This window comes from Brassica napus, chromosome A6 (genome assembly GCF_020379485.1).
Source record: "Brassica napus cultivar Da-Ae chromosome A6, Da-Ae, whole genome shotgun sequence".
Lineage (NCBI taxonomy): Eukaryota > Viridiplantae > Streptophyta > Magnoliopsida > Brassicales > Brassicaceae > Brassica > Brassica napus.
Window position 1 is genome coordinate 1,004,900 of NC_063439.1, and position 20,862 is coordinate 1,025,761.

The 20,862-nt window shown below is 29.4% G+C and overlaps 1 long non-coding RNA gene and 1 pseudogene across 2 annotated transcripts; both read left to right on the forward strand.

The window, feature by feature from the left end:
- Nucleotides 1-2,651: 2,651 nt before the first annotated feature.
- Nucleotides 2,652-9,375, forward strand: LOC106351042. Of its 2 annotated transcripts, XR_007340075.1 has the most exons (3): nt 2,717-4,441; nt 4,533-8,487; nt 8,661-9,375. It is a non-coding gene; the product is annotated as an uncharacterized LOC106351042 (long non-coding RNA). The 2 variants fall into 2 exon arrangements; XR_007340074.1 differs by having other exon boundaries at nt 2,652-8,487.
- A 72-nt stretch (nt 9,376-9,447) lies between these two features.
- Nucleotides 9,448-11,682, forward strand: LOC111213798 (annotated as a pseudogene).
- The last annotated feature ends 9,180 nt before the right edge of the window (nt 11,683-20,862 follow it).

A 20,862-nucleotide genomic window follows, 5' to 3' on the forward strand; every position in this document is an offset into this window, starting at 1 on the left:
AGGTACATTATATTAACTCAAAATATAAGAAACATGTATTATTTTCTTATATAAAAGCTACGGTGTTACCTAATATGATTAACACATATATGAAAATTAATGATTATATATAAAATATTTGACAACAATTTTTGTATCATTCTTCATTTTTGTTTAATTTTATATTATTAAAAGAAATTTAACAATCATATTAACCATATAATAAAAAATTTAGATTTTTCATACATGTTATATTTTAATTTTCTAAAACGACTTTAAATTACAAAAAATTTAAACATTCCTTTGAAAAATTTATGATCATTAGCTTTATTTGTTTTGTTATAACAAGATACAATGATCATAAAATTGTATTAATATCAATTTTTATTTAATAGATATTCACATAAAAATATATATATATATTAATATTTTTTAAATTAAACTATGTACCATACCATTTAAAAATACATAAATATGTCAATTTTGAAATTTGCATTGAAAGAGTATTGAGACTTTAATATTTTAATTTTAAAATTTGCATCGAAAAATATCACATCAAAAATTTGGGATTAATGATTTAAATTTTTTGTTACATCAAATATACAAATTTTTATAAAACCATATAAGTAGAAAGTCTCAATAATAAGTATTATATTAAAATATGCTATATATTTATGTCAATACCATTGGAATATAGTTATATACCATATTAAATAAATAAAATGATTATTTTGATTTATTCACCATAGGTATATTGTAAATACACAAGAGGTATTATGTTGATTTATGTGATTACTCTAATCTCCTATATATTAATTGAGAAATAATTCAGCATGTGTAAGATTTTATAAATTAATATTGTTCAAAAATCCTACAAGAGATCGATACAACAAGATTTATTTAGAAGCTATTGAAATCACATAGTCGAGAACACAAATTGTACAACAAATTTGCTTTCCTAACCTAACCCCTTTCTATTCGTCACAACACCGAGAGATAATATTTGGAAGTGTCGATTTACAATCTTAAATGATAAATTTTTTATGTTCAGCCTATTGTTTTTCTTAAATTGACTTAAAACAGTTTTTAATGATTAATCAAATGGACCACATACATAGTAAAATGTGTTTTGGTTTAAAAATGATTGCATACCCAAAATTAATATGAACAATCATCATTTTCGCTTAAAATTTTGTCACAATAAAAATACAGGGTTTGCAAAAAATCCAAATCCAAAAAAAAAAACCGAACCAAAACCGATCCAAAATATAGTACTGAACTTTAACCAAATTGATTAGATATCCGAATAGGTTCAAAATTTTGGTATCTAGAGAACCGGAACCGAAATATTTCGGGTATCAAAATATATCCGAACCAGATTTATATACTTAAATATATTAATTATTTTTAAATTTAATATCTAAAAGAATATACAAAATATACAAGATGTTTTTAAGTTGTCCAAAATACTTGGAAATATATACAAATAGTTATAAGTACATGTTTAAAATAGTTAAACGATACTTAAAATACATAAAATACTTAAAATATCTATTGATCTTCTATCCAAATATTTAAGTTAAACCAATTTTTATGTTAAGTTTACCTAAATCTCAATCCTAATGATGAATATCACAACTAGCAATCTATAGTTGGGGCTGATAACCTATTTAAACCTTAAACCTAACAAGAGAACTATTCAGACATGGCTAAGCAAACAAGAAAGCACATTTTGCCTCTAACATGTTGGTAAGCTATAAATATTAGGTGAAAACTTGTCAAGGGTAATCTTGTAAATTGGTGAAGTCTTGTGCTCTAAATCGGCTGGAACCGAATGGCTTCTGCGCGCTTCACTGTCGATCGATGTCACAGGGTGTAGAACACTTTTCCTTGTTTTTAAATGTACTTGTGTAATCGAATCAGGGCCGAATATTATATGATATGCTGTAAGAACCACCAATCTTTTGTAGTCTTACGCAGTAGCATACTACTAGGATAATATATATGAATACTTGTGTTTAATTAATACATCTAATAAAGATAATGATTATATTATAGAGTGAGAATATGTAGTCATATTCAGTGTCGTGCGAAGGTTATTAGGGGTCTAGGATAAAAATAATTTATTTTATATCAAATATGCGTATTAATTTTTTTAATACGAACCAGAAAATAAATTGTTTTCTTATCTTATATTTTAAAATAATTTTTAAGAAAAAATAATCTTATGAAAATTAATGGCAAAAGTTATATTTTGGTTACAACTGAAAATTGTATATACAAACTCAAACTATATGCAGAGAAGACATTCAAAATAAAAAATATAGAATGAAATTAATATTCACAACAACTAAGTAGAAATAGTAATATTATTGAAAAGTATTAAGAGATAATTATAGTTTTTATCGTATCATATATTAATTATATGATTTATGAATATAGAAGTCCCAAAATGTACTAATGTGAGAAGGGGTCTGGAGCCAATGCCCCAAAATTGATAAGGTGAGCACGGCTCTGGTCATATTATTATTATTATTATTAGCTTCAATCAGGAGAGCATTTGACTAGGACAGCAGAACGTGATATATGCTTGAAAGAGGTGTGTCAATTGGGTGAGAGAAATCTGAGATCTTGGTCCCATTGTCTCATTGACCTTAAAGACGCTTATTAAACGACTTGTAACCAACAAGAGCTACTCACACACATCGAGAGAAAATAATGATTCATCAGGATTCAATCTGTGAAAGGTTTTATTGATTTTCAAATCAGAAAAACAATTAGCAATTAGTGACATTTCTCTATTATACTAGTGGGTATGTACAATCATATTTTAGATGTGAGATTTCCAACAATGACGTTGCTGTTTCTCTTAATATATTTTTAAATGTTTTCTTTATGTTTATCTTTTATGTTTTTTTTTGCTTAAGGTCTTTTTGTGTTTATTACAATGAATCTGTGGAATGGTCCTGCTGAAGTGATTGTGGAAGGTGGATGGATGTACCTACTAATAGATTCAACAACTGAATTATATCACGCAATTTTATGCAGACTAGGCTATCCGTGTCAGATAACTGTATTGTACTTCAAAAAAGTTTATAGCGAAAAAGTTCAATGCATAAATGAAAATAATATTACAAACTGCAATATTTAGAAATATAATTACTTGCAAATCTAGTATTTAATGTGACATATAATTGAAATATATTTTTACTTGTATATTTATATACCAATGTATTATTTTCAAAATTATACAAAAAAATAATACAAATGAATTGTTAATGGGTTCAGAAGTACACGACAACTGGAAATTATGATTTGATCAGTTGGTCATGTGTGAAGGTCCCTATAAATAGGATACTTATATAATTTTATGAATCTTATTATATAAATAATATCAATGATTTTTTAATTAATTGAGTGATTAATTTTATTTTCTAGATATTACTGTTTAAGAAATATTATAATCAGTTACAGATGACAAATGTATATTTCTCTTAAAAAACTTATTTTCAAATAATATTTTTAATAAATAAATTATCAATCTATTTTTAATCAGTAACTCTATTTTAATTAGAGGTATTTCTAAAATAATGTAATAAATATTAAAATTATTAGTTTTACTTGTAATGTATTTTTGATGATAATTAGAAAATAAGAATATCTTTAAATAATCTAATCTCATAATCTGAAATTATATTTAAAATATATATTTTAAAATTATTATAATGCTAAATAAAAAAATTCAAATAATTGTGGTCAAGAAGTTAAAATTATGGTTGTCATTTCGATGAATAGTATATTGTTAAACTAGTGTAATAAGTTATTATTACGTTGTAGAACTCAAAGTAATTTATTTATATTTTAAATATTATAAATTTGATTCGCTTATGTAATTACATACCACTTCATTTTTTATTTTATTTTATTTTAGACAAAAACAATATATATCAAATTATATAATTCAGTGGATCTTTTTTCAAAAAAAGGAAGACTTTTTCAAAAAAGAAGAAGAAGATATAAGACTACAAAGTGAACGTGGCTATATTATTAATCAGAAATGCATTCAATCTGGACAGCATTTAATTAGGACCGCAGAACGTGATACACATGCCTTCTTTATTCATTGTGTGAGAGAGATTTGAGATTTTGGTGCCATTATCTAATTGACCTTCAAGACGCTTATAAAGAGACGGTTTTTGTTGCCAACAAGAGATGTCACAACGAGAGAGACAGAGAGAGCACTGACTTGATGGATGAAATTAGGGTTTTGTACCGTTTGGTAATAACGGTTATGTGCTTTGTGTGTTTAGGGCTTAGTGTTGGGATGTGCTCAGAGTCCGATGCCTTGATCAAGACTTACGTGTCTTCCACACTACACTCTGATGACTTGCTCAGTTCCACAAAGCTCCAAATTATCAACCTTTTTTTTGCTATCTTAAATATCGTGGATTATAAAAAATTTGTAGGATAATCACACTATGCACAACCCATCTTTTAAAATGAAATCATTGCATTTTTTATTTAAATCTCTGTTTTGTTCTTTGTGTATATAGTCCACGAAGTCACTAAATCGGACTGGGATTCATTGGTGATGGAGTCCAAAGCCCCGGTGATGGTTTTGTTCACAGCCTACTTGTGCCCAACATGTTTTATCATGAGTTTCAATATGGACACTTTGGACTTGAAATTCGCAGGGAGGTTCAAATTCTACAGTGTCGACCTTGATGACGAGCCAGAGATCGGAGCACGTTGGGGTGTACTAACTTGCCCCACCACAGTTGTTTTCAAATTGGGAAAAGTAATGGATAAGCGCACAGGATTTCTTAACGAAGCGACACAGATGGATATCGTCGAGAAATATATATGAGAACTCTTGGGCATTGAGTCTTACGTATGGTTTTTATATCTAAAAATGTTTGAGTGTTGCGCAGGGCCGGCTCAACACTTCTAGAGGCCCTAGGGCAAAAAAAAAAAAATTTTACTCTCTAAAATTTATATAGAGATAATGTTTAAAATATTTTTAAAATTTAATCCATAATATTTTGTATATTTTGTAATGAAAATAAAACTATATACATATCAAATAATTTTGGGCCCTTTTCAATTTTATTTATTGTATTTATAATTTTTTTTATATATAAAAATATAGATTTATAAAAAATTGGGCCCCTTATTTATCATTACACGGAGGGACACGGACTCGGACCCGGGACGGTCGCACCGCTTGTCCCCCCCTTGTAAGCCGGCCCTGGTGTTGCGTGTATCTTTATGTTATTACGCAAAAATAAAATTACTACAACATGATTACTCGAGAAAAATAGCATCTCCTGAGGTAACAGTTTCTCCTTCCAACGTATTATAATACTTCCGCGTAATGTCCTTACCATCATTGCTCTTGAGGATAGTAAGACTTTGACCGTCATTAACAACTCTCTGTAAAAATGGATTGTTTGATTGAAAGATACAAAGTTGACTTGTAGTTTTTGGTGATTTTCAAACATAGGATGTAGACTAGAATGAGAGTTTTACTCCTATTGCAAAATTAGTGACCCCAAGAGCTTTTCTCAAACTCGCAGCTTTTCAAGATTGAAAAGTGTATCAGATGGATGTTAATAATGTGTTTTTATGGTGACCTTGATGAAGCAATTTCGGTGCGATCACATATAGATGTTGATCCAAGGATCATGGAAAAACAAGTTTTGTCGTTTGCAATAAATCACTTTATAATTTTAAGGAAGCTCTACGGTGTTGGTTTGAAATACTAACATTTTTTATAACTCAAAATTTGGTTTTCCGGCCTTAAGATCTGTACCATCTGGGTAATGCATAGGTAGTGAACGGTGTGAAGAGGCACTAGAAAAATAGGAGAAGTGCTATGTTGTTGGTAGAGCTCCTATTCCAAGTTTCTGAAAGTATATATAGGGAACTTCAACAAACGCCCTTGCAGCTAAAAGAGGATCCATAGCAGCTCAAAGTACTTGAAAATGGGCTATATGATGGTAACATAAAATGGAATCATAAAGCTCACGGAGTCGAAACCTTGAATCTTCAATGTGCCAAAGAAGCATGTCCTAGCGTACAAATACAGATCATGCTTTCGAATTTTACACTTCAACCCTTTTCCTTGTTTTTAAGTGTGACTTGTGTAATCAAATCAGGGACTAATATTTATATGATATATGCTGTAAGAACCACCAATCTTTTGTAGTCTTATGCAGTAGCATACTACTAGGATAAGATATATGAATACTTGTGTTTAATTAATACATCTAAGAAAGATAATGATTATATTATAGAGTGAGAATATGTAGTCATATTATTATTATTATTAGCTTCAATCAGGAGAGCATTTGACTAGGACTGCAGAACGTGATATATGCTTGAAAGAGGTGTGTCAATTGTGTGAGAGAAATCTGAGATCTTGGTCCCATTGTCTCATTGACCTTAAAGACGGCTTATTAAACGGCTTGTAACCAACAAGAGCTACTCACACACATCGAGAGAAAATAGTTATTCATCAGGATTCAATCTGTGAAAGGTTTTATTGAAAGGTGTTTCAAAAAATAAAAAAGGTTTTATTGATTTTCAAATCAGAAAAAAAAAATTAGTAATTAGTGAATTGTTTCATTTCTCTATTATACTAGTGGATATGTACAATCCATATTTTAGATGTGAGATTTCCAACGATAACGTTGATGTTTGTCTTAATTTATTTTTAAATGTTTTCTTTATGTTTATCTTTTATGTTTATTACAATTAATTTGTGGAATGGTCCTGCTGAAGTGATTCTGGAATGGGTGGATGTACCTACTAATTGATTCATCAACCGACTTATTTCACGCAATTTAATGTAGACTAGGCTTATCCGTCTCAGATAACTGTATTGTAGTTCAAAGAAGTTTATAGCGAATAAGTTCAATGCATAAATGAAAATAATTTTACAAACTGCAATATTTAGAAAAATATAGTTACTTGCAAAACTAATATATAATGTGACATATACATGAAATATTTTTACTTGTATATCTATATACAAATTTATTATTTTCAAAATTATACAAAAATATAATACAAATGAATTGTTAATGGGTTCAGAATTACACGAACCAATATTTTTTAAAAAAAAAACTCATCCATTGATTAAATATTTTGAATATAATAACATAAAACAACTGAAAAATTATGATTTGATCAGTTGGTCATGTGTGAATCTCCCCATAAATAGTGTACTTATATAATTTTATTTTCTAGATATTCTGTTTAAGAAATATTATAATCAGTTATAGATGATAAAAGTATATTTCTATTAAAATGTTTTATTTTTTCAAATAATTTTAGTAAACAAATTATCAATCCATTTTTAATCAGTAACTCTATTTTAATTAGATATATTTCTAAAATAATGTAATAAATATTAAAATTAATGTTAAATGTTTTTAGTAGTGTATTTTTGATCAAATAATTAGAAAATAAGAATATATTTAAATAATGTAATCTCATAATCTGAAATCATATTTTAAAAATATATACTTTATATAAAAAATTATATAATAATAAATAAACAATTCAAATAATTGTGATCAAGAAGTTAAAATTATGGTTGTCATTTCATTTGAATAGTAGTATATTGTAAACTATTGTAATAAAAACATCTTTGCTTGTGAGTTATTATTTAAAACTCTTAAGTAATTGATTTATATTTTATCAATTTGATTCGCTTATGTAATTACATACCAGTCATCACTTCATTTTTTATTTTATTTTAGACCAAAACAATATATATATCAAACTATATAAATCAAGTGGATTTTTATCAAAAAAAAAAAGACTTTAAAAACAAGAAGAAGATAAGACTACAAAGTGAACGTGGCGATATTATTATTTTAATTATAAATGCATTCAATTTGGACAGCATTTAATTAGGCCATGCGCAGCGATGAATTCTCAACTGATCTCTAATTATTAAATTAATGAAAATAAATGAACAAGGAAGAGAGAGAATGAAAAACGTTTCTTCTTGAAGAGACTAAAAAAAATCTGAAGAGACTCCGCTTCCATTTTATCTTCTTTTCATTGGGTAAATTTCATTTAGTTTTGAAATTTAATTACAAATAATATTATACTAGTTTTTTTATTGATTAGATACCATGGGAAGAACTTCTACCACTAATGATGCTCTTAGGACCTCAGAATACATGCCTTAGAAAGTTCTCTATGCATTGTGTGAGAGAGATTTGAGATCTTGGTGCCATTATCTCATTAGCCTTCAAGACGCTTATAAAACGAGGGTTTTGTTGCCAACAAGAGAAGTCACAACGAGAGAGACAGAGAGAGCACTGATTTTGATGGATGAAATTAGGGATTTGAACCGTTTGGTAATAACGGTTATGTGCTTTGTGTGTTTAGGGTTTAGTGTTGGGATGTGCTCAGAGTCCGGTGCCTTGATCAAGACTTATGTGTCATCCTCACTATACTCTGATGATTTGCTCAGCTCCACTAAGCTCCAAGGTATCAACTTAAAAAAAAAAAAAAATAAGTATCTTACATAACGTGGATAATCTTCTATACAAAAATTCGGGATATTCTCTATGCACCCATCTTTCCAAATGAAATCATCGCATTCTTTTTTTTTTGACAACATCATCGCATTTTTTATGTTAAATCCATTGTTGTTTGTATAGTCCCTTATGTCGCTGAATCAGACTGGGATTCATAGGTGATGGAGTCCAAAGTCCCGGTGATGGTTATGTTCACAGCCGATATTGATTTAGAGCGAGAGATCGCACCACGTTGGGACATACGAGCTCTCCCCACCATCGTTGTTTTCAAAGGGGGATACTTAGTGGCTACTCGCGCCGGAGCTCTTGAAGTAAAGACACTGAGGGAGATCATCGAGAAATATATGTGATGACTGGGCATTGAGTCTTAAGCATGGTTTATATATCTATATATATAAAAAAATGTTTGTGTCCCTCCTGTTGCGCCACGTCGGATCCAGCCTGGAAACTCGCTTCATACAATCGCGCCACATGTCCTGAACATGAGACTCACCGTTTCATTAACTCTGGTGTGGGCTTGGACTGTGTAATCGCGTGTCTGGGCCTAATCCTGAAGAATCGATGCATTGGGCCAGGAGCTCAAGCCTCGCCTCCCGGCGGTCAGCTAACCACCACCATGAATTTCGTCGTCTTCTTCCTCTCTAAGCCCGACTTCGGTTACTACTCCTTCGGCTTCACCGCCTCCACCGTAGCTTCATCATGTCTCCGCTTCCAGCCAATCTCTCATTACTCGCATCAGATCTTGAATCGATGGTGGAGAAAACTCCATCTTCTTCATGAATCTGCATCTGGACAAGAATAAGCTTTGATAAGAGAATAGATAAAAGAGTGGTTGAGACATATTTCGTGGTGATGGTTGAAACAGAGTTCATTAGCGGAGAACGATAACGAGGAGGTGGAGATTAAGAAGATGGTGGCAGCGGCGGAGGTTATGGTGATGGTGGCTGAGACAGCTTCGTTAGCGGAGGTAGAGAACGAGGAGACAGAGATTATGGTGATGGTGGTGGCTGTGACAGATTTCGTTTATGGGGTAATTTTGTTTAAGAATGAAGAACATGAGATAAGAAAAGAGATAGAGTTAAGCCTTTGTTCAAAAGAAAAAAAAAGATAGAGAATACGAAAGGAAAGGTAGGAGATAGAGGAAGAACACATTTTTCACTTTGTTCATTTTGGGCCATTAGATTTATTTTAATCAATGGTTGTAGTTAAAAGAAAGTGGATCCTCGCACTTGCACCTTAGTGGTTACTTTTTAAGAGAGGGAAAAATGAGAATTAAAGAGAGGAAAATTGATTAGTGATGAGATTTTCACAAAGTATTTAGCGGAATATCTAATTTTAAGTTCCTGCTTACTAAAACTCTTTTATAGCATTTATCTAATGCTATTATATGATACGAAATTTTTTAAATCATCTACGATAGCAGTTTTGTTTAGTAAAACGTATTGTAACAATGTGCTATCAATGTAGACTTTTTTTTGTAGTGCCAACTTCCCCTTAGGCATCCTTGGCATCGACATCGTCGACAAGTTCCGGAAGCAATCATCAGAGAGGTTTGGCACCGAGATCTTCACGGAGAGGTCACCAAGGTTGATTTCTCCTCGAGGCCGTTCAAGCTCTTCACCGATTCAAGAACGGTGCTCGCCGAAGCACCAATTCCGTCATCATCTCAACCGGAGCTGTTGCGAAACGGCTGAGCTTCGCCGGATCTGGCGAAGGCGCTGATGGTTTCTGGAACGGGGGATCTCGGCATGTGCTGTATGCGACGGCACCACTCCGATCTTTAGGAACAAGTCTCTGGTGGTTATCGGCAGCGGAGACTCGGTGATGGAGGAGGCGAGGTACGTTCAAGGCGACGAAGATCATGCAACATAGAAAGGCGTGTTTGGTTGTTTGAAGGTGAAGAACGTTGTTACTGGTGATGTTTCGGATTTGAAAATGTCTGGGTTGTTCTTTGCGATTGGTCATGAGCCGGCAACGAAGTTCTTGGATAGCCAGCTTGAGCTTGATGAGGATGGGTATGTGGTGACCAAGCCTGGTACCACTAAGACGAGTGTGGTTGGTGTGTTCTCTGCTGGAGATGTGCAAGACAAGAGCTATAGGCAGGCCCTTCCAGCTGCAGGAACTGGTTTGTTTTCAAAATCGCTATTTACGTTTATAGAAAAGTAGATAATAAAGTATCTGATATTTGATTGTTGCTTAATTACATAGTGGTTTAAGGAATCCTTTTTAGCTTTTTGAAAGTCATTAGCTTTTATTGATGGAACCCGTTCATCTGCTCAATGTGTTTTGCGTTGTTTACCATTTCATTTGTGAGACCATTTTAAATGGTTTCATGAGACGTTTGTTGAAGTAAACAATTTTTTAAAATGTATGATTATTGCTCTGTTCAAAGTGAGTTGAGTTTTTGAATTCATTAGCTTTTTATGGTGGAACCCATTCATGTTCTCAAAGTGTGCGGCTTTTTATATCATTTGGTTGAGACATGATTTGTGTTTGCTATAGAGTGTTCATGTGGTGTGTGGTTAAAGTCAAAGTGCCTGTTTTTGTCTGTATATCATTTTGATTAACTTAAGTAAGTAGTTTGAGACATGATTTGTATTTGCTCTATAATGGTCATGTGGTGTACGGTTAAAAGGTATCTACTTTCATACTCATACTCACACTCTTTAGTAGACTAATAGTGGTCATTAGTTGGTCTTGAGAAGCATGCAAGTTAAATTGAACTGTTTCAAGATTTCTTATCTTAATGTTCTCTTGCTAAAAAATAAATAATTCAGACATATTTTAGCTATTTACACGTTATAGTGTGTAGTTTTTGAACTCTGACTAAGATGAAATCAGATTGTTCTCGAGTGGCTACTTGGTTCTATGAAATCCAATTTGACCAAAATATGACAATGCAAAAACCGCAAGAAAATAATAATTCAAGGTGGATTGGATGAGTCTCAAGTTTGTTAACTTTTCCCTTTTTAAGTGTACTTCCTTGAACCTAAATTTAAGATACTTAGATATTTCTTTTTTGGTTTATACTATCATTTTTAATCTACAATTTTTTTTTAAAAAAATGCTTCATAAATTAATGTAAATTCATATAAAATATTTTTTTTTCTAGCTTCCCGCCCGTAGGGCGGGCCGGCCCTAGTTTTATATGTTTGAGTGTTGCGTGTATCTTTATGTTATCACTCAAAAATAAAACAATTACAACATAAATTATAGAGAATAACAGCATTTTTGAGAAATCAGTTTCTCCTTCCAAGTTCCAACATATTATACTCGTAAGGTCCCTAGACTCCCTATCGTCATGGTCATGCGATGCTCATGACTCACTGAGACTACTTTTATGTACAAGATTTTTTTTTAAAGATTTTCAGTGCGGTCACCAAGACACCAAAGTCCATATATTTTGAGAAAAATTCAAAAAATATGACAATATTGTTTTAATACCTAGTTTCATCCTGCACTAACATATGATGATGTTCAAAGAGGTTTGGTGCTTTTGTGCTCTCCGTTTATCAAGAAAATAATAATTTTATATTGGTTATTCCATCGATTTAGGGGGTATTATGAAGTTTTACTAAATTAATTGATAAAAACAATTGAACGATGCTCATTTACCATGAAAAAGAGTTTAGCATATATTAATACAAATGTAGAATATGGTAGAAATTTTAAAACAACACTAAAGATTATAGGATTCAGTATATAAAGTATTTACCAAAAACTCAATATTTTTGTAGGGGTTAGTCCATAGATTTTGAGAAAATTTCAAAAAATAAGATAATGTTTTTTAATGCTTAGTTGCATCATGCACTAACATTTGATGATGTTCAAAGAAGTTTGGAGCCTTTGTGCTCTTCGTTTATCAAGAAAATAATAATTTTATATTGGCTATTCCATCGATTTAGGGGGTATTATGAAGTTTTACTAAATTAATTGATAAAAATAATTGAAAGATGCTCATTTACCATGAAATAGAGTTAAGCATACATTAATACAAATGTAGAATATGATAGAAATTTTAAAACAACACTAAATATTATAGGCTTCAGTATATAAAGTATTTACCAAAAACTCAATATTTTTGTAGGGGTTAGCCCATAGATTTTGAGAAAATTTCAAAAATATGACAATATTGTTTTAATGCCTAGTTGCATCCTGCACTAACATATGATGATGTTCAAAGAGGATTGGAGCCTTTGTCGTCTCCGTTTATCAAGAAAATAATAACTTTATAGTGGTTATTCCATCGATTTAGGGAGTATTATGAAGTTTTATTAAATTATTTGATAAAAACATTTGAAAGATGCTCATTTACTATGAAAAAGAGTTTAGCATACATTAATACAAATGTAGAATATTGTATAAATTTTAAAACAACACTAAAGATTATAGGCTTCAGTATATAAAGTATTTACCAAAAACTCAATATTTTTGTAGGGGTTGTTAGCCCATATATTTTGAGAAAAATCAAAAATATGACAATATTGTTTTAATGCTTAGTTGCATCCTGCACTAACATATGATTATGTTCAAAGAGGTTTGAAGCCTTTGTGCTCTCCGTTTATCAAGAAAATAATAATTTTATATTGTCTATTCCATCGATTTAGGGGGTATTATGAAGTTTTACTAAATTAATTGATAAAAACAATTGAACGATGCTCATTTACCATGAAATAGAGTTTAGCATACATTATTACAAATGTAGAATATGGTAGAAATTTTTAAACAACACTAAATATTATAGGCTTCAGTATATAAAGTATTTACCAAAAACTCAATATTTTTGTTGGGGTTAGCCCATATATTTTGAGAAAATTTCAAAAAATATGACAATATTGTTTTAATGCCTAGTTGCTTCCTGCACTAACATATGATGATGTTCAAAGAGGTTTGGAGCCTTTGTCGTCTCCGTTTATCAAGAAAATAATACCTTTATAGTGGTTATTCCATCGATTTAGGGAGTATTATGAAGTTTTATTAAATTATTTGATAAAAACAATTGAAAGATGTTCATTTACCATGAAAAAGAGTTTAGCATACATTAATACAAATGTAGAATATGGTATAAATTTTAAAACAACACTAAAGATTATAGGCTTCAGTATGTAAAGTATTTACGAAAAACTCAATATTTTTGTAGGGGGTTGGTTAGCCCATAGATTTTGAGAAAATTTCAAAAAATATGAAAATAGTTTTTTAATGCTTAGTCGCATCCTGCACTAACATATGATGATGTTCAAAGAGGTTTGGAGCCTTTGTGCTCTCCGTTTATCAAGAAAATAATAATTTTATATTGGCTATTCCATCGATTTAAGGGGTATTATGAAGTCTTGATAAAAACAATTGAAAGATGCTCATTTACCATGAAATAGAGTTAAGCATACATTAATACAAATGTAGAATATGGTAGAAATTATAAAACAATACTAAAGATTATAGGTTTCAGTATATAAAGTATTTACCAAAAAGTCAATATTTTTGTAGGGGTTAGCCCATAGATTTTGAGAAAATTTCAAAAAATATGACAATATTGTTTTAATGCCTAGTTGCCTCCTGCACTAACATATGATGATGTTCAAAGAGGTTTGGAGCCTTTGTCGTCTCCGTTTATCAAGAAAATAATAACTTTATAGTGGTTATTCAATAGATTTAGGGAGTATTATGAAGTTTTACTAAATTATTTGATAAAAACAATTGAAAGATGCTCATTTACCATCAAAAAGAGTTTAGAATACATTAATACAAATGTAGAATATGTTAGAAATTTTAAAACAACACAAAAGATTATAGGCTTCAGTATATAAAATATTTACCAAAAACTCAATATTTTTGTAGGGGTTAGCCCATATATTTTGAGAAAAATTCAAAAAATATGACAATATTGTTTTAATACCTAGTTGCATCCTGCACTAACATATGATGATGTTCAAAGAGGTTTGGAGCATTTGTCGTCTCCATTTATCAAGAAAATAATAACTTTATATTGGTTATTCCATCAATTTAGGGAGTATTATATTGTTTTATTAAATTATTTGATAAAAACAATTGAAAGATGCTCATTTACCATGAAAAAGAGTTTAGCATACATTAATACAAATTTAGAATATGGTATAAATTTTAAAACAACACTAAAGATTATAGGCTTCAGTATATAAAGTATTTATCAAAAACTCAATATTTTTGTAGGGATTAGCCCATAGATTTTGAGAAAATTTCAAAAAATATGACAATATTGTTTTAATGCCTAGCTGCATCCTGCACTAACATATGATGATGTTCAAAGAGGTTTGGAGCATTTGTGCTCTCCGTTTATCAAGGAAATAATAATTTCATATTGGTTATTCCATCGATTTAGGGAGTATTATGAAGTTTTACTAAATTAATTGATAAAAACAATTGAACGATGCTCATTTACCATGAAAAAGAGTTTAGCATACATTAATACAAATGTAGAATATGGTAGAAATTTTAAAACAACACTAAAGATTATAGGCTTCAGTATATAAAGTATTTACCAAAAACTCAATATTTTTGTAGGGTTAGCCCATAGATTTTGAGAAAATTTCAAAAAACATGATAATATTGTTTTAATGTCTAGTTGGATCCTGCACTAACATATGATGATTTTTAAAAAGCTTTGGAGCTTTTGTCGTCTCCGTTTATCAAGAAAATAATAACTTTATAGTGGTTATTCTATCGATTTAGGGAGTATTATGAAGTTTTATTAAATTATTTGTAAAAAACAATTGAAAGATGCTCATTTACCATGAAAAAGAGTCTATCATACATTAATACAAATGTAGAATATGGTAGAAATTTTAAAACAACACTAAAGATTATAGGCTTCAGTATATAAAGTATTTACCAAAAACTCAATTATTTTGTAGGGGTTAGCCCATAGATTTTGAGAAATTTTTAAAAAATATGAAAATATTTTTTTAATGCCTAGTTGCATCCTGCACTAACATATGATGATGTTCAAAGAGGTTTGGAGCCTTTGTCGTATCCGTTTATCAAGAAAATAATAACTTTATAGTGGTTATTCCATCGATTTAGGAAGTTTTATGAAGTTTTATTAAATTATTTGATAAAAACAATTGAAAGATGCTCATTTACCATGAAAAATAGTTTAGCATACATTAATACAAATGTAGAATATGGTATAAATTTTAAAACAACACTAAAGATTATAGGCTTCAGTATATAAACTATTTACCAAAAACTCAATATTTTTGTAGGGGTTAGCCCATATATTTTGAGAAAATTTCAAAAAATATGACAATATTGTTTTAATGCCTAGTTGCATCCTGCACTAACATATGATAATGTTCAAAGAGGTTTGGAGCTTGTGTCGTCTCCATTTATCAAGAAAATAATAACTTTATAGTGGTTATTCCATCGATTTAGGGAGTATTATGAAGTTTTATTAAATTATTTGGTAAAAACAATTGAAAGATGCTCATTTACCATGAAAAAGAGTCTAGCATACATTAATACAAATGTAGAATATGGTATAAATTTTAAATCAACACTAAATATTATAGACTTCAGTATATAAAGTATTTACCAAAAACTCAATATTTTTGTAGGGGTTAGCCCATAGATTTTGAGAAAATTTTAAAAAATATGAAAATATTTTTTTAATGCCTAGTTGCATCCTGCACTAACATATGATGATGTTCAAAGAGGTTTGGAGCCTTTGTCGTATCCGTTTATCAAGAAAATAATAACTTTATAGTGGTTATTCCATCGATTTAGGGAGTATTATATAGTTTTATTAAATTATTTGATAAAAACAATTGAAAGATGCTCATTTACCATGAAAAAGAGTTTAGCATACATTAATACTAATGTAGAATATGGTATAAATTTTAAAACAACACTAAAGATTATAGGCTTCAGTATATAAAGTATTTACCAAAAACTCAATATTTTTGTAGGGGTTAGCCCATAGATTTTGAGAAAAATTTCAAAAAATATGATAATATTGTTTTAATGCCTAGTTGGATCCTGCACTAACATATGATGATGTTCAAAGAGGTTTGGAGGTTTTGTCGTCTTCGTTTATCAAGAAAATAATAACTTTATAGTGGTTATTCCATCGATTTAGGGAGTATTATGAAGTTTTATTAAATTATTTGATAAAAACAATTGAAAGATGCTCATTTACCATGAAAAAGAGTTTAGCATACATTAATACAAATGTAGAATATGGTATAAATTTTAAAACAACACTAAAGATTATAGGTTTCAGTATATAAAGTATTTACCAAAAACTCAATATTTTTGTAGGGGTTAGCCCATAGATTTTGAGAAAATTTCAAAAAATATGATAATATTTTTTTAATGCCTAGTTGCATCCTGCACTAACATATGATGATTTTCAAAAAGCTTTGGAGCTTTTGTCGTCTTCGTTTATCAAGAAAATAATAACTTTATAGTGGTTATTCCATCGATTTAGGGAGTATTATGAAGTTTTATTAAATTATTTGATAAAAACAATTGAAAGATGCTCATTTACCATGAAAATAGTTTAGCATACATTAATACAAATGTAGAATATGGTATAAATTTTAAAACAACACTAAAGATTATAGGCTTCAGTATATAAAGTATTTACCAAAAACTCAATATTTTTGTAGGGGTTAGCCCATAGATTTTGAGAAAGTTTCAAAAAATATGAAAATATTTTTTTAATGCCTAGTTGCATCCTGCACTAACATATGATGATGTTCAAAGAGGTTTGTAGCCTTTGTCGTCTCCGTTTATCAAGAAAATAATAACTTTATAGTGGTTATTCCATCGATTTAGGGAGTATTATGAAGTTTTATTAAATTATTTGATAAAAACAATTGGAATATGCTCATTTACCATGAAAAATAGTTTAGCATAAATTAATACAAATGTAGAATATGGTATAAATTTTAAAACAACACTAAAGATTATAGGCTTTAGTATATAAAGTATTTACCAAAAACTCAATATTTTTGTAGGGGTTAGCCCATATATTTTGAGAAAATATCAAAAAATATGACAATATTTTTTTAATGCCTAGTTGCATCCTGCACTAACATATGATAATGTTCAAAGAGGTTTGGAGCATTTGTGCTCTTCGTTTATCAAGAAAATAATAATTTTATATTGGTTATTCCATCGATTTAGGGGGTATTATAAAGTTTTACTAAATTAATTGATAAAAACAATTGAACGATGCTCATTTACCATGAAAAAGAGTTTAGCATACATTAATACAAATGTAGAATATGGTAGAAATTTTGAAACAACACTAAAGATTATAGGCTTCAGTATATAAAGTATTTACCAAAAACTTAATATTTTTGTAGGGGTTAGTCCATAGATTTTGAGAAAGTTTCAAAAAATATGACAATATTGTTTTAATGCCTAGTTGCATCCTGCACTAACATATGATGATTTTAAAAAAGGTTTGGAGCCTTTGTCGTCTCCATTTATCAAGAAAATAATAACTTTATAGTGGTTATTCCATCGATTTAGGGAGTATTATATAGTTTTATTAAATTATTTGATAAAAACAATTGAAAGATGCTCACTTACCATGAAAAAGAGTTTAGCATACATTAATACTAATGTAGAATATGGTATAAATTTTAAAACAACACTAAAGATTATAGGCTTCAGTATATAAAGTATTTACCAAAAACTCAATATTTTTGTAGGGGTTAGCCCATAGATTTTGAGAAAATTTCAAAAAATATGATAATATTGTTTTAATGCCTAGTTGGATCCTGCACTAACATATGATGATGTTCAAAGAGGTTTGGAGTTTTGTCGTCTTCGTTTATCAAGAAAATAATAATTTTATAGTGGTTATTCCATCGATTTAGAGAGTATTATGAAGTTTTATTAAATTATTTGATAAAAACAATTGAAAGATGCTCATTTACCATGAAAAAGAGTTTAGCATACATTAATACAAATGTAGAATATGGTATAAATTTTAAAACAACACTAAAGATTATAGGCTTCAGTATATAAAGTATTTACCAAAAACTCAATATTTTTGTAGGGGTTAGCCCATAGATTTTGAGAAAATTTCAAAAAATATGACAATATTGTTTTAATGCCTAGTTGCATCCTGCACTAACATATGATAATGTTCAAAGAGGTTTGGAGCCTTTGTGCTCTCCGTTTATCAAGAAAATAATAATTTTATATTGGTTATTCCATCGATTTAGGGGGTATTATAAAGTTTTACTAAATTAATTGATAAAAACAATTGAACGATGCTCATTTACCATGAAAAAGAGTTTAGCATACATTAATACAAATGTAGAATATGGTAGAAATTTTAAAACAACACTAAAGATTATAGGCTTCAGTATATAAAGTATTTACCAAAAACTCAATATTTTTGTAGGGGTTAGCCCATAGATTTTGAGAAAGTTTCAAAAAATATGACAATATTGTTTTAATGCCTAGTTGCATCCTGCACTAACATATGATGATGTTAAAAAAGGTTTGGAGCCTTTGTCGTCTCCATTTATCAAGAAAATAATAACTTTATAGTGGTTATTCCATCGATTTAGGGAGTATTATATAGTTTTATAAAATTATTTGATAAAAACAATTGAAAGATGCTCATTTACCATGAAAAAGAGTTTAGCATACATTAATACTAATGTAGAATATGGTATAAATTTTAAAACAACACTAAAGATTATAGGCTTCAGTATATAAAGTATTTACCAAAAACTCAATATTTTTGTAGGGGTTAGCCCATAGATTTTGAGAAAATTTCAAAAAATATGATAATATTGTTTTAATGCCTAGTTGGATCCTGCACTAACATATGATGATGTTCAAAGAGGTTTGGAGGTTTTGTCGTCTTCGTTTATCAAGAAAATAATAACTTTATAGTGGTTATTCCATCGATTCAGGAAGTATTATGAAGTTTTATTAAATTATTTGATAAAAACAATTGAAAGATGCTCATTTACCATGAAAAATAGTTTAGCATACATTAATACAAATGTAGAATATGGTATAAATTTTAAAACAACACTAAAGATTATAGGCTTCAGTATATAAAGTATTTACCAAAAACTCAATATTTTTGTAGGGGTTAGCCCATAGATTTTGAGAAAATTTCAAAAAAATATGATAATATTTTTTAATGCCTAGTTGCATCCTGCACTAACATATGATGATGTTCAAAGAGGTTTGGAGCCTTTGTCGTATCCGTTTATCAAGAAAATAATAACTTTATAGTGGTTATTCCATCGATTTATAGAAGATTATGAAGTTTTATTAAATTATTTGATAAAAACAATTGAAAGATGCTCATTTACCATGAAAAAGAGTTTAGCATACATTAATACAAATGTAGAATATGGTAGAAATTTTAAAACAACACTAAAGATTATAGGCTTCAGTATATAAAGTATTTACCAAAAACTCAATATTTTTGTAGGGTTAGCCCATAGATTTTGAGAAAATTTCAAAAAATATGATAATATTGTTTTAATGCCTAGTTGCATCCTGCACTAACATATGATGATGTTCAAAGAGGTTTGGAGGTTTGTGTCGTCTCCGTTTATCAAGAAAATAATAACTTTATAGTGGTTATTCCATCGATTCAAGGAGTATTATGAAGTTTTATTAAATTATTTGATAAAAACAATTGAAAGATGCTCATTTACCATGAAAAAGAGTTTAGCATACATTAATACAAATGTAGAATATGGTATAAATTTTAAAACAACACTAAAGATTATAGGCTTCAGTATATAAAGTATTTACCAAAAACTCAATATTTTTGTAGGGGTTAGCCCATAGATTTTGAGAAAATTTCAAAAAATATAATATTTTTTTAATGCCTAGTTGCATCCTGCACTAACATATGATGATTTTCAAAAGGTTTGGAGCCTTTGTCGTCTCCGTTTATCAAGAAAATAATAACTTTATAGTGGTTATTCCATCGATTTAGGGAGTATTATGAAGTTTTATTAAATTATTTGATAAAAACAATTGAAAGATGCTCATTTACCATGAAAAATAGTTTAGCATACATTAATACAAATGTAGAATATGGTATAAATTTTAAAACAACACTAAAGATTATAGGCTTCAGTATATAAAGTATTTACCAAAAACTCAATATTTTTGTAGGGGTTAGCCCATAGATTTTGAGAAAATTTCAAAAAATATGACAATATTTTTTTAATGCCTAGTTGCATCCTGCACTAACATATGATGATGTTCAAAGAGGTTTGGAGCCTTTGTCGTCTCCGTTTATCAAGAAAATAATAACTTTATAGTGGTTATTCCATCGATTTAGGGAGTATTA